Source organism: Dreissena polymorpha, chromosome 11, assembly GCF_020536995.1.
Source record: "Dreissena polymorpha isolate Duluth1 chromosome 11, UMN_Dpol_1.0, whole genome shotgun sequence".
NCBI lineage: Eukaryota > Metazoa > Mollusca > Bivalvia > Myida > Dreissenidae > Dreissena > Dreissena polymorpha.
Window position 1 is genome coordinate 32,372,246 of NC_068365.1, and position 14,192 is coordinate 32,386,437.

Here is a 14,192-nt window from a genome sequence, read left to right on the forward strand (position 1 = left end):
AACAACAAGCCGAGCAAGTTCTATATGTTGACAATAGAATACATGCCTTGGCTGCTGTCATGAACGTATAACAATAAGCGGAGCATGTTCTATATTTTGACAATAGAATACCATTCCTTGGCTGTTGTCTTGAACGTGTAACAACAGACGGAGCATGTTGTGTAAGTTGACAATAAAATATCATGCCTTGACTGCTGCCATGAACATATGACATCAGGTGAAATATGTTTTATATGTTGACAACAAAATACCATGCCTTGGCTGTTGTCATAAACGCATAACAACAGGCGGAGCATGCTCTATATGTTGGCAATAGAATACCATGTCTTGGCTGTTGTAACGATGTAACGAGCGTACAACAACAAGCGGAGCATGTTCTATATGTTGACAATATAATACAATGCCTTGGCTGTTGTCATGAACGTATAACAATAGGCGGAGCATGTTCTATAAGTTGACAATATAATACCATGCTTTGTAATGAACGTATTGCAACAGAAGGAGCATGTTCTGAATGTTGACATTTAAATATCATGCCTTGACTGCTGTCATGAACATATAACACCAGGTAAAATATGTTCAATATGTTGACAACAAAATACCATGCACTTGATGTTGTCATGAACGCATAACAACAGGCTGGGAATGTTCTATATGTTGACAATGTAATACCAAGCATTGACTGCTGTCATGAACATATAACACTAGGTGTAGCATGTTCTATATGTTGACAACAGAATACCATGCCTAGCTGTTGTCATGAACGTATTAGAACAGGCAGAGCATGTTCTATATGTTGTCAATAGCATACCATGCCTTGGCTGTTGTCACGAGCGTATAACAACAAGCGGAGCATGTTCTATAGGTTGACAATAGAATACCATGCCTTGGCTTTTGTTATGAACGAATAACAATAGGCGGAGCATGTTCTATATGTTGACACTAGAATACCATGCCTTGGCTGTTGTCATGAGCAGATAAGAACACGCGGAACCTTCTATATGTTGACACTAGAATACCATGCCTTGACTGCTGTCATGAACATTTAACACCAGGTGAAATATGTTCTATATGTTGACAATAGAATATCATGCCTTGACTGCTGTCATGAACATATAACAACAGGTGAGGTAGGGGCATCATATCAGCATATTAAGCATGGTTATTACATACTGGACAGGTGTTTTTTCCAGTGTACACCAGTTCCCCACCCCGCACCATCTACGCCACCAATAGATGGAGACTAAATCAAAATTAAATCTCATCTTTGTAAAAATTTAAATATCTTCGATTAAAACTTAATTACATAGGAATTGACACTGTATTACAAAATTTGTCCAAAAATTCGCAGTCTAGTCAGTTTATTATTTAGGAGTGCATGGACACAATCTTGGTAGTCACATTATGCGACTTCGGGCCGGGAAAGTGAACACACGCATGTGAATGAAAGTCAATACAAAACAGGTTTAGTTTTGAAGTAACATTTGTGCTCTTTTAATGTATTATTGATATTATATATATATTATATGGTAGTTTCAGCTAGAATATCAGCAGATGTTGTAGCAATAAATACGATCATGGTGATATTGTAATATTATAATTGTTTGTGGTTGTCTTTGTGTTTATGCTGTTAAAGCGTTTTTAATTTACTTGTATGTATTTGCTTTAAAATATGTACGGGAAGGATGCACACAAAACAAATTCCATATGCTTGACTAATGTATACACCTTTTAATTGAAGTTAATTTAACTTAGATAATAATTAATATTCATCATTATACATTTCACTTTCACAACATCACATATATATATATATATATATATATATATATATATATATATATATATATATATATATATATATATATATATATATATATATATATATATTTAACAAAACAGCACATATATATTACACAACATCAAACATCTTTTAAAACGTAAAACTGACTAGATTTGTACGGCTTTTCAATGTTTATCTATCTGAGTTATATATGCAATTATTTGTTAAGTACCAAACATTATTTTTGAAATTATAAACAAAACCCATTCAAATAGAAAACAAGAGCTGTGTTTGTGAAACAAAAATGCCCCTACTGAGCCGCTTTGAAGCCATTTTTTTTACATTTTACCTTGAAGGATGACCTAGACATTTCACCACTCAAAATGCCAAATTTCATCTTGCTATCTTCAATATTGTAAAAGTTATGACCAAGGTTAAAGTTTTGGGACAGACACACAGACACATGCATACAATGACAGACAGACAGGCTAAACACAATATACCCCTGATCATTCGATCAGGGGGGCATACAAAATCTCCCTGTTGCGAACATGTGTTTAAATGTCAACCAAATAATAAATGTCTCACAAGTTCAGCAGAAGATTGCATCACATGTCACTAGATGTTGTGGCATGCTTAGTCTTTCTTATCCGTATTTTATGTCGGTCTTGTTTTTTTAAATAAATGTAACACTTGATTTAAAATAAATATTAGATTTTTGAAAACTATTATACAACACATGGTTGTAATGTAAACAGATGTTAATCAGAACCAACAGTACTCAAAAGAATTATAAGTTAATAAAAACACAAATATTGATAATCGCAATTTTGAGTAAATATCGTACATGCATTAAGATATAACAATAGACATAAAACAAGTGTTGTCCAAAGGCAAAATTCATTAACAATACTTTCGTTTTGATAGTATAATGTACAGTTTCTCTCATTCAAGTAAAAATCAACTGCAAAACCAAATTTGTAAATTTGATAAATAAAAAACAGAAAAAAAAATTCTACGATACTGTAAATACAAACTCCAAATGGTCTTTTTTGTTGTCTGTAAAGTGATGCATTATGTTTTTGTAATAAATTATAACCTGAGATTTAATTTAAAAGTAACCAGACCTTGACAGATATAATATCTTGCAAGATGCATGAAGAACTGATATTTTGCAAATTAATTAATATTTCTCAGGGCTTTTTTTTATAAAACAAGTCACATTAAATCATAACATTTACAGCTAAAATGTAGTACGTGTTTTTGCTTTTCATACAAACACCATATTTATATGCTACTGTTAGCGCATTAGAGACTTCCTATTTAAAACAAAAAAGTATTAAGACAAAAACTATCAAATTATTTACAACACAGAAATTAATATAAACCATTCAAAATATAGATTATTAACACCCTGTTCCAAACTATTTATCCGAAACAAAATATAGACTTACATTATAACACTGCCATACATATGTACTACTGTAAACGCCTTACTTAATACTTCCTTTTTGGAACAAAAGAAAGTATTAAGGCAAACACTGCACAATTATATACAACAGCAAAAGTAATAGAAACCATTCAAAATATAGATTATAAGGTTCCAAACTATCTATCCGAAATAAAACAAAAGACAGTCATTAGGCTTAAACTTTTACAATAAAATATCTATATACTCTCTCTCCTGTTAACGCCTTCTTAAAGACTTCCTTTTTGGAATAAAATAGGAATTAAGGCCAACACTATATAATTATATATAACACAGAAAGTAAAATAAAGCATTTTTTAAAGTTGATTTAGCTCATTGTTCCGAACTATCTGTTGGAAACAAAACAATATACAGTCATAATGCTCAAACTATACAACATAATAATAAAATAAGAATATCAAAACATAACTTTTTTCATCGATTGATTCGGTCATTATGCAACAATTTGACAAGTATAAGCAATTATACTTTAACAATAGAAATATATTTTTATGTTCCTTATTTGTAAAACCAGCCTTGAGTCTCTGTTTAAATACACCATTATTTCAAGAGCAATCAAATATGTTTTTTTTGTAATCTAATTAAAAAAAAAATTCAAAGCAATTTATTGAATCAAAACTACTTATTTGATTATCTTAATCACTGAAACATCATCAAATATATAGAACACATCACATATATGTTAAACACATACCGGTAAAACATCTATATAAAAGCAAAGTTGACTAGACATTTATGGCTTGCATTAATAATCTGTGCTTATAATATATGCACTTATTTGCAAAATAAAACTAAAATAAAATCTGCTGGTATTTCTGAAGCTTCTCTCGTCATTTATCACAATGGTGTGTGTACCCAATTATTATAATATATGCCTCCAAATTAGAGTTGAATAACACATGCAACCACAGAAGAGCATACTCCTACCATGCTCAGTCTTTTATATCTGCTTTTAAGCCAGTCTTGTTATTTTATAAATGCGACTCAATTTAAAATATTAGAAATACCATCATATTTAAATGTTACATTCGACTCAAGTTAAGTTTAACACAGACAGAATAACTAGGCGTAGTAAGTCCTATATAACTCCCCCATCCACCAACTTGGAAGGAGGCTATGCTACATCGGAAAATTAAATGTGAAATCTACCCATATGCATGTGTTTGCGATAGTCTGTCAGATCATGAGTAATGCCAGATAAAAAAATAAAGATCAGTAAAAACATTCAATAATTATATCGCCCTTTATACTGGCTTCAAAAAGCATAGTAATACATACAAGATTGTTTTTATTCAGTGGCCAGTTAAACAGAGTTTGGGCAAGAAACATATATTTACAAACTTTACCTAACAGGGAGACCCTTTGAGGCATACATGAATGCATAACGTATAACAATACCGAATACGCAATTGGGATTGAGTGATCGGTTCAAGCGGAAACACAGAATATTGTATTTGAAAACGAGTGTTTGATATTTATTTTTGTAATTTCCAATATAGTCAGAAATAATACATCTGCAAACAACACTTCATATATTTGCGTTTCATCTAATATGGAAATGCCGACATGGACTATTTAAATTGTTCATACTTAGCATCGACCAATAAAATATAACGAAGGTGGGAGTTGTTAACCTTTTTTTGATCCCGTATGACATTCAAAATTTCTGAAAGACAACAATTTGCTCGTCCACATTGACTCATGCAACTATTCATAGTAAGTAACAATATGACAATTTTTCAATATTAAATAACTCGACTAGATGTTTTGACTAGAAGTGTCTCATGTAAACAAAGAAAGGAAAGTAATACATCCAATGTCGTCTATCTTAGACTAACACATCCCGCACATTTTAAAGTCCTTAACGTACGCATTATTCCACATTATATTCGCATCGTTTGCAAATGAAAGTGTCCAATCCTGCACTGTGTAGAGCTTCCCCTACACAGTGCGGCTTCTTGTGGAAGTAGCACTCGCACATCCCACAACGCATCTAAAATATATCATAATAATTATATATACGGTACAATGAACAACAATAAATCAATTAATGGTATTCAAATAACCTTATTCGTTCTTTTTTTCTAAACTAAGACATCATAAACTTATTGAACGGTTTTATTTCAAACATATCAATAAATTAGGCACTTTATATACAGTTTTCATTTGCCAGTGTTTTCGTCATAAAATATGACATTGATCGGCATATAAAGTCATTGATACTCATTTGAGTATTTTCGGACATGTGAATTTGTTTAAGCTGTAACTTGACCTAGATATTGGCCTGAATGTATTTCAATGCGTATAACGGTAAACTATTCTACAATTTTCTATTGTTATACCGGATTACCAAGTTTCCCCTTTAAATACATACAGCGATAGATTCGTAACTCAAAAATCTATTATAGATCAATAGAATCTGTTAATTTCCCACACGGTGAGAGAGCAAATCAAAGAGCAAAATGATGATTTTTTTTTAAATTTACAATCTAAGAATGAAATGATTTTAAAATTTTAAAATTCTTACCAACTTTTCCTCCCCTTCTGGTTTCCAACCACATGCAGGACAGCACTCTTTAACATTCACTGAATATAATACATGATAAATGTAGGTCATGTGAAATATTATAATACAAACAATTTAACATATTTTCCCAAAAATTCGATAATGACATACATTTATGATAGACAAATAAGGCGCTTGAAAAAATTGAAAAAATAAACTGTAAAGGGTCCGTTAATATATGATGGCTTGTACTTATACCTACACTTGCCTTATACTAAATATGTGGAATTTGTTTGATACAAAAGCATTCATAATATAGTCTTAAGTGTTGAACTTTCCACTAAAAATTCAGTTGTAACATTCAAATGTATCGATACCTTCATATAAAAGAAGAGTGGCTGCAATCTCTTTTCTTTTGTTGAGCACGTCCTTCTTTTCAAAGATACATGGCAACCCCAAAATATGGTTTTCTGCGAACTGAAATTAGTAAGTGTTTGAATAATAGTAACGCATTTAAGCAAAAGGCCGGTTATGATTTTCAGACCGTGTTTTTCACTGTGTACATGTTCCTGAAATTTTGATGTATAGTATAAATTTAAATTTCACATATTTTTCTTCAAAAAAAAACAGCTCCTACGAAAAACATCTAAGGTTTAAACTGTTAGTATGATCCTTGTTATCTTGAAATCGACATTGTGTCGTCAATTTGAAAAAAGGTTTGACATTAACACAATTTTATCACATTTTAAAGAAACATAGATTACAGCGATTGATCGTCGTACCATCACTATGTAAATGCCACAGTTGAAACCATCAGTCTGTTTTGAATTAACTGGAACTTCCAGCCTCCAGTTTGTGTTGTCATTCAAGGTTCGTCAGAGAAAGTTTCTGAAGAAAGAATGTCAACATGCAATTAAACGACCAATATGTTTGAACATTTACATAAAAAACAGAATTAGAGCTATCACTAAGAGTGATTCATTCCCCCCACCACAAACCTTAATTTAACAGTTGATGTATAAAAGTAATGTGATTTCCAATTGGAATAAATGTACACTGTCTATTCTCGATAGAACTCACTAAGTTACAACTACACATTAAGTTTGATGTTTGTAGTTTGAAACACTTTCATAATATAGCCAATGTTGAAGCTGACGAAGTGACCTTTACCTTGAGATCTGAGAGTGCTCAAAATTCATTGATATGCATCTAAATATGAAGGTTGTTAGTGGAAGCACTTTACCGGTAATCAAGAGTCTATATTAATTTTTGTTTAATGAGAGAACACAGTGACTTTAACCTAGTGACAAAAATGTAGTTTGATATGTATAACTTATTGAGGTGCTTATACATATATGAAAAATGAAGATTTTAAATGGAATCACTTGAAGTTTTCCATTAGAGGTCCATGTGACCTTGACCTTTGACATAGTGACCTGAACAAGTGCTGTCGCCATAGGATGACTTATGCCCCCTATAAACGCTTTCCTAGAAGTTATTGAAATGCACTAAATGAACCCGTGACCTAGTTTTTGACCCGGCATAACCCATATTCGAACTTGACATAGATAATGTCTAGATACAACTTCTGACCAAGTTTGATAAAGATCGGATGGCAATTGCTTGACTTATTGAGCGGAAACTAATCCGGACGGACGGACTGACTGACGGACGGTGCGATTTGCGTGTGTGCGCGCGTGTGTGCGCGTGTGTGTGCGTGTCTGTGTTTGTTTGTGTGTACCTTATAATCTGGGAATCTAATGCACTCCCTCAGTACTGTTGAGTCTGTGCATCCCAGCTTTTTCGAGCCCGTGACTCTCTTTTTATAGGCCGTTTGCCTATAGTTGTGATCGCCGGTATCAACCTGTAAATACACAGATAAACATTTAATATAATATCAATATAGATCATTTGAATGCAACCAAAAGAACATTATAGTAGACCCGGTTGAAATCGGTATGTAGAAGATACGCCTACACTGAATTAAGTTCACTTTAATAATTTTGGCACTTACTATATAAGATAATAATTATATTATAATGTTAACAATTACTATATATAACATAATAATTATAATACAGCTAATGCGAGCTGAAGTTCCTCCGATGCAGCAATGAGCAGCTATGTTATCATTAGTTAAAGCTAGCAAAGTGTCGTCGAATATAACCAAAAAATATAACAATTCCATCGTCAATAAAGTATGACATTACTCCTTTGGAACTATACTTTCAGTAAATCGTTCCTGGACGGAGTTCTGTGACAGTCAAACGAGTTCAGTTACAGTTCTACAACGACATTTTATTTTAAGATACATACTCGCGACTCGCGGCGTGTTGGGAGTGTATGTATTCAATAGTATGAAAATCCGGCCGGATACACATATTTATATAGGTATTATATATTTTATAGTATGTCACAGAATGAGAAAAGTAGGCAGCTTGACCAGGGCTCAAACCCGAGAACCTTCACTTAAAGGGCAAATGCTCTACCGACTGATCTGCCTGGTCGCCTACACGCACTCTCACCTATATATTGACGCACTTAATTTAAGCTTTTAATTGGACAAGAAAGTGGAACATATTGTATAGAAAGTAATTTTGTTTGTGCTTCAATACAATGAGGTCTAAAGACCTGCATAATGAAAATGAAAGTAAAATTGTGAGAAAATTATAATTTACCAAAAAAAATTATACAGGTATAATGTAAAAATACACTCGAAGTTGTCGATCCGTCGAGAGCAACCAAACCAAAATATCAAAGTAAAACATGGCAAACTCATTTATATTGAGTCGTTTCATGAGGCATAATGAAAGGTGCAACATCTCTCACGCACCTTAAGAATATAAAGCAAACCGTTAATATTTAAAACATTGATATTTACGAGCTCATTTGTACTCTCGTTAGCCTGTTACCTATGGTGGAGACCTTAGTGGCATTCAGGTAACCGTGAGCCGACGATTACAAATTGTGCACCAGTAGATGGTATTGGACTTCCTTTTTTGACACGTGTGTCATCCTTGAAACGGATTCGGTGAGAACCTATAGTGAGTGACAGCATATAGAGAAGTTATCATAAAACAGAGAAATAAAAATCCAAATAATACTAGGCCAGTGAACTGCTTGTCGTTGTGCGCTCGTTTAAATAGTTCAAATATTGTATTCCACTGTCAACATATACATTATGTTCTTCCTAATGTTATACTTTCATAACAACAATACAAGCATGGTACTATATACAGCACAGGCTTTGCTTGTTGCTGTTCCAATACTGTCAATGCATGGCATTCTATTGTCAACAAATACAACACGCTCCGCCTGTTGATATATGTACATGACACCAGCAAAGGCATGGTATTCTATTTTCAACATGTAGAATATGCACCTCCTGATGTCATCACATAAAACCAACCAAGGCATAACATACTCCGACTGACGTTATATGTTCATGACCACAGCAAAGGCATGGTGTATTATATTGTCAACATATAAAACATGCTCCGCCTGTTGCTTAACGTTCATGACAACAGGCAAGGCATGATATTTTGTTGTCAAAATATAGAAAATGCTCTGTCTGTTGTAGTATGCTCATGACAACAGCAAAGGCATGGTATTCTTTTATCAATATATATAACATACTCTGCCTGTTGTTATATGTTTATGGCAAACGTCAATGCAGGATATTATTTTGTCAGTATATAGAACATGCTCAGCCTGTTGCTATGCGTTCATGATAACAGACAATGCATTATATTCTATTGTGAACATATAGAACACGCTCTGTCTGTTGTCAAACGCTCATAACAACAGTCAAGGCAGAATATTATTTTGTCAACATTCTTTGCCTTTTGTTATAAGTACAATTTATAGAACATGCTCCGCCTGTTGTTATCCGTTTATTACAACAATCAAAGCATAGTTTTATATTGTTTACATATAGAACATGCTCTTACGGTTGTTATATATTCATGAGAGCAGTCAAGGCAGGGTATTCTATTGCTGCCATATAGACCATGCTACGCATGTTGTTATATGTTCATTATGACAGTCAAGACAAGGTATTCCATTGTAAACATATAGAACATGCTCTGACTGTTGATCTATGTTCATTACAAAAGCCTAAGCATGGTACTCTTGTCAACATATAGACCATGATCCGCATGTTGTTATGCAATCATGACAACAGTCAATGCATAGTATTATATTGTTCACATATAGAACATGCTCTTAATGTTGTAATATGTTCATGACAACAGTCAAGGCAGGATATTCTTTTGTCGACATATAGACCACGCTACGTCTGATGTAATATGTTCATTACAACAGTCAAGACATGATATTCCATTATCAACATATACAACATGCTCTGCCTGTTGTTATATGTTCATTGCCACAGTCTAGGCATGGTACGCTATTATCAACTTATACAACATGCTCTGCCGGTTGTTATATGTTCATGACAACGGTAAAGGCACGGTTTCCTATTGTCAACATATAAAACATACTCTGCCTGTTGTTATACGTTCATGACAACAATCAAGGCAAAATATTATATTGTCAACATATAGAACATGCTTTTGCTGTTGTTACATGTTTATTACAACAGCCAAGGCATTGTAATCTATCATCAACATATGGAACATGCTCCGCCTGTTGTTATGCGTCCATAACAATAGTCAATGCATAGTATTATATTGTTTACATATAGAACATGCTCTTAATGTTGTTATATGTTCAAGACAACAGTCAAGACATGGTATTCCATTGTTAACATATAGAACATGCTCTGCCTGTTGTTATATGTTCATTACACCAGTCTATGCATCGTACGCTATTATCAACCTATACAACATGCTCTGCCTGTTGTTATATGTTCATGAGAACGGTAAAGGCACGGTTTCCCATTGTCAACATATAAAACATACTCCGGCTGTTGTTATGCGTTCATAACAACAGGCCATGCATAGTATTATATTGTTTACATATAGAACATTCTCTTACTGTTGTTATATATTCATGACAGCAGTCAAGGCAGGGTATTCTATTGCTGCCATATAGACCATGCTACGCCTGTTGTTATATGTTCATTACAACAGTCAAGGCATGGTTTTCCATTGTTAACAAATAGAACATGCTCTGCCTGTTGTTATACGTTCATTACAACAGTCCTAGGCATGGTATGCTATTATCAACTTATACAACATGCTCTGCCTGTTGTTATATGCTCATGACAACACGGTAAAGGCACGGTTTCCTATTGTCAACATATAAAACATGCTCTGCCTGTTGTTATACGTTCATGAGAACAGGCAAGGCAGAATTTTATATTGTCAACATATAGAACATGCTTTTCCTGTTGTTACATGTTTATTACAACAGCAAAGGCATGGTACGCTATTATCAACTTATACAACATGCTCTGCCTGTTGTTATATGTTCATGACAACGGTAAAGGCATGGTTTCCTATTGTCAGCATATAAAACATGCTCCGCCTGTTGTTATGCGTTCATAACAACATACCATGCATAGTATTATATTGTTTACATATAGAACATTCTCTTACTGTTGTTATATAATCATGACAGCAGTCAAGGCAGGGTATTCTATTGCTGCCAAATAGACCATGCTACGCCTGTTGTTATATGTTCATTACAACAGTCAAGACATGGTATTCCATTGTTAACATATAGAACATGCTCTGTCTGTTGTTATATGTTCATTACAACAGTCCTAGGCATTGTACGCTATTATCAACTTATACAACATGCTCTTCCTGTTGTTATACGTTCATGAGAACAGGCAAGGCAGAATATTATATTGTCAACACATAGAACATGTTTTTCCTGTTGCTACATGTTTATTACAACAGCCATGGCATGGTACTCTATCATCAACATATGGAACATGCTCCGCCTGTTGTTATGCGTTCATAACAACAGTCAATGCATAGTATTCTATGGTTATCATATAAAACATGCTCTTAATGTTGTAATATGTTTATGACAACTGTCAAGGCAGGATATTTTATTGTTGCCATATAGACCATGCCACGCCTGTTGTTATATGTTCATGACAGCAGTCAATACATGGTTTTCTATTGCCAACATATAGCCATGCTCTTCATGTTGTTATACGCTCATAACAACAGCAAAGGCATGGTTTTTTATTGTCAACATATATCATTTAATAAAATAATCCTCTACCTGCTAGTTGACGTTGATGACATCAGTTCATGTAGGTTGTATTCTATCCTCAAAGCACAGACAATGATATTCCTGTTGTTATTTTACTCATAACAACATTCGAAGAATCGTACTAAGTATATTGAAAGCAATTTCTCTATAATTTTAACCAGTCTAATTCTACATAATATATTTTATTTTAGAATGAACGAAAACATGATGGTGGCAAGTATAATAAAGGTACTGGTAATTCTTGATAGCGAGTAGTATCTCGAAGTTTTTCAACATTTACCTTTATGATAGCAATATGTTCTACCAAATAATCACACACATGTTATCAAGTCATGTTGATGTATCTTATGTGTTTTTCTTGCAAGAAAAATAGTGTGAAAATCTGGCGACGTTTTGCTAAATTGACATAAATATTACGTCGTCGCCGGGGATATGTTCATTTTGGTTATGCGAATGGATGCTTGGTTTTAATGATTAAGTTCAGTCACAAATTATTTTAAAAGGCACCATTGTCTTGCACCAATCTACGATTTAATAGTGTTACAAATTACTTAATGGCATCAATTTGCTAAAACAAATATGTTCAAAACTGATTCCCGCAATACTACTCTTACGTTTGTTTAATTTCAGCGTTTTTGGATCATTTTTGAACGTTAAATACACTTAAAACTACCTTTAAACTACCAGATATAGTTATATCATAATATGCAGTTATCAGCATGCATCATACATTTATAATTACCTGAGAAATCAAAACTCCCAAAATTCTTCGATGACCGCACTTGTACAAACGATGTGCATGTACAATATTCAAACTCATTAATTATATCTTCACAGTCGCTTAAAGATAGACAACTTCCGAAAAAACTGTTTTCTTTCCACGAGAAAAGTTCATTCCACGTTGTTTCCATCGCGCGAAAATGCAACCGAAACCATGTGCATTTCACATAGCTAAAAATAAACCAGGCTATACTTTGACCGCTTTATTTATAAACATAAATTTCCAGAATCTATTTAAAGTACCTCGTTGACGCATGCGCATAACATTACCATGCCTCGCCTGTTGTAGTTGTCTGCCTCCCGAGTCGTTCGATGTAGATTACTTATGCGAACAAGGGAAAGTGTGAGTAAGTTAACAGTCGACGTGATATGAGCGAAAAACATGTAAAACGGTCTGAAATAACCTGGTTGCTAAATACACCTCTGTAAATAGGGATTTACTAGTTATTTTTGATAAGTTTGATTTAGATGGAAATGCGTAAACCATACCATGCGTGTAGAAAGGAGTAAAGCCGCAGACAGTATATCACTATGAAACATTACGAAAGACAATAACCATGCAATTATGGTAGCAAAAGTTATGGCTTTTCCACACGCACCTATTTATATAAGAACATTATTCTGATATTTTCGTATTTGTGAAATTATTTATTTAAATAGATTGGAAGCAAAACTGCATTATTTGTGATGCTTATGCATAATTATAATATCAATAAAAAAGAAAAATAGAAAACAAGAAATTTGCCTGCTATAGGGCTAGAACCCGAGACGTCACAATTCCAAAGCGCGCGAGATACCACTATTCCACGCAGGTTTGAGAATTGTATGGCAGTTGAAATGCTATTTTGGGTAATACATGTTTTTAAAATAATGGATAGAAAGCGAAACAAAAGTGTTTTTTCAGATTCTGAATGATGGCATATTGTTTTTGTTCGAAGCCGTGAGTGTTATTCCGCTTATTTGAATATAACGCATATGCGGTTTTTATTCAATAATAATTATCTTTATCATTTTGCCAAATTGTAAACAAGTTCCGTTATTGACCACCATACAAATGCGTTTGTAAGCGATTGAAAAAAATACCATACAGTGCTACGACGAGAAAATCAATATTCTCTGAAAGTTAAGCTTTATTTATGTACTTAACAGCGTAACTAAGTACTGCGCAAACAAAAGCGTAATTGCTAACTCGTTTACTTTTTCCACATATTAAAGAATGTAATGTCACAATACAAACCCATTTAAATCAGTGATCCAGTTTAAGAATTGCTTGACGTCAGACCTTTACCACTGTTTCGTAAACTAACGATCGGGTAAACAGATATCATAATATCGTTCACAATAGTCGCGCTTTGCACACATTGTGGATATTGAGATATAAAAACAGAACAAAGCAGAACTTGTATACGTTAAACCTTATAAATAGGATACTTATGTGAAAC

The 14,192-nt window shown here is 33.5% G+C and overlaps 1 protein-coding gene and 1 long non-coding RNA gene across 3 annotated transcripts in view; one reads left to right on the forward strand and one right to left on the reverse strand.

The window, feature by feature from the left end:
• The window catches only part of LOC127850799 (E3 ubiquitin-protein ligase XIAP-like), a 46,962-nt gene that overhangs the window by 18,086 nt on the left and 14,684 nt on the right, over window positions 1–14,192 (forward strand). The window lies entirely within an intron of this gene.
• Window positions 3,007–8,754, reverse strand: LOC127850801 (uncharacterized). The gene is made up of 6 exons (XR_008035457.1): window positions 8,691–8,754; window positions 7,520–7,642; window positions 6,561–6,666; window positions 6,156–6,255; window positions 5,800–5,858; window positions 3,007–5,265 (listed from the first exon to the last, which is right to left on the reverse strand). It is a non-coding gene; the product is annotated as an uncharacterized LOC127850801 (long non-coding RNA).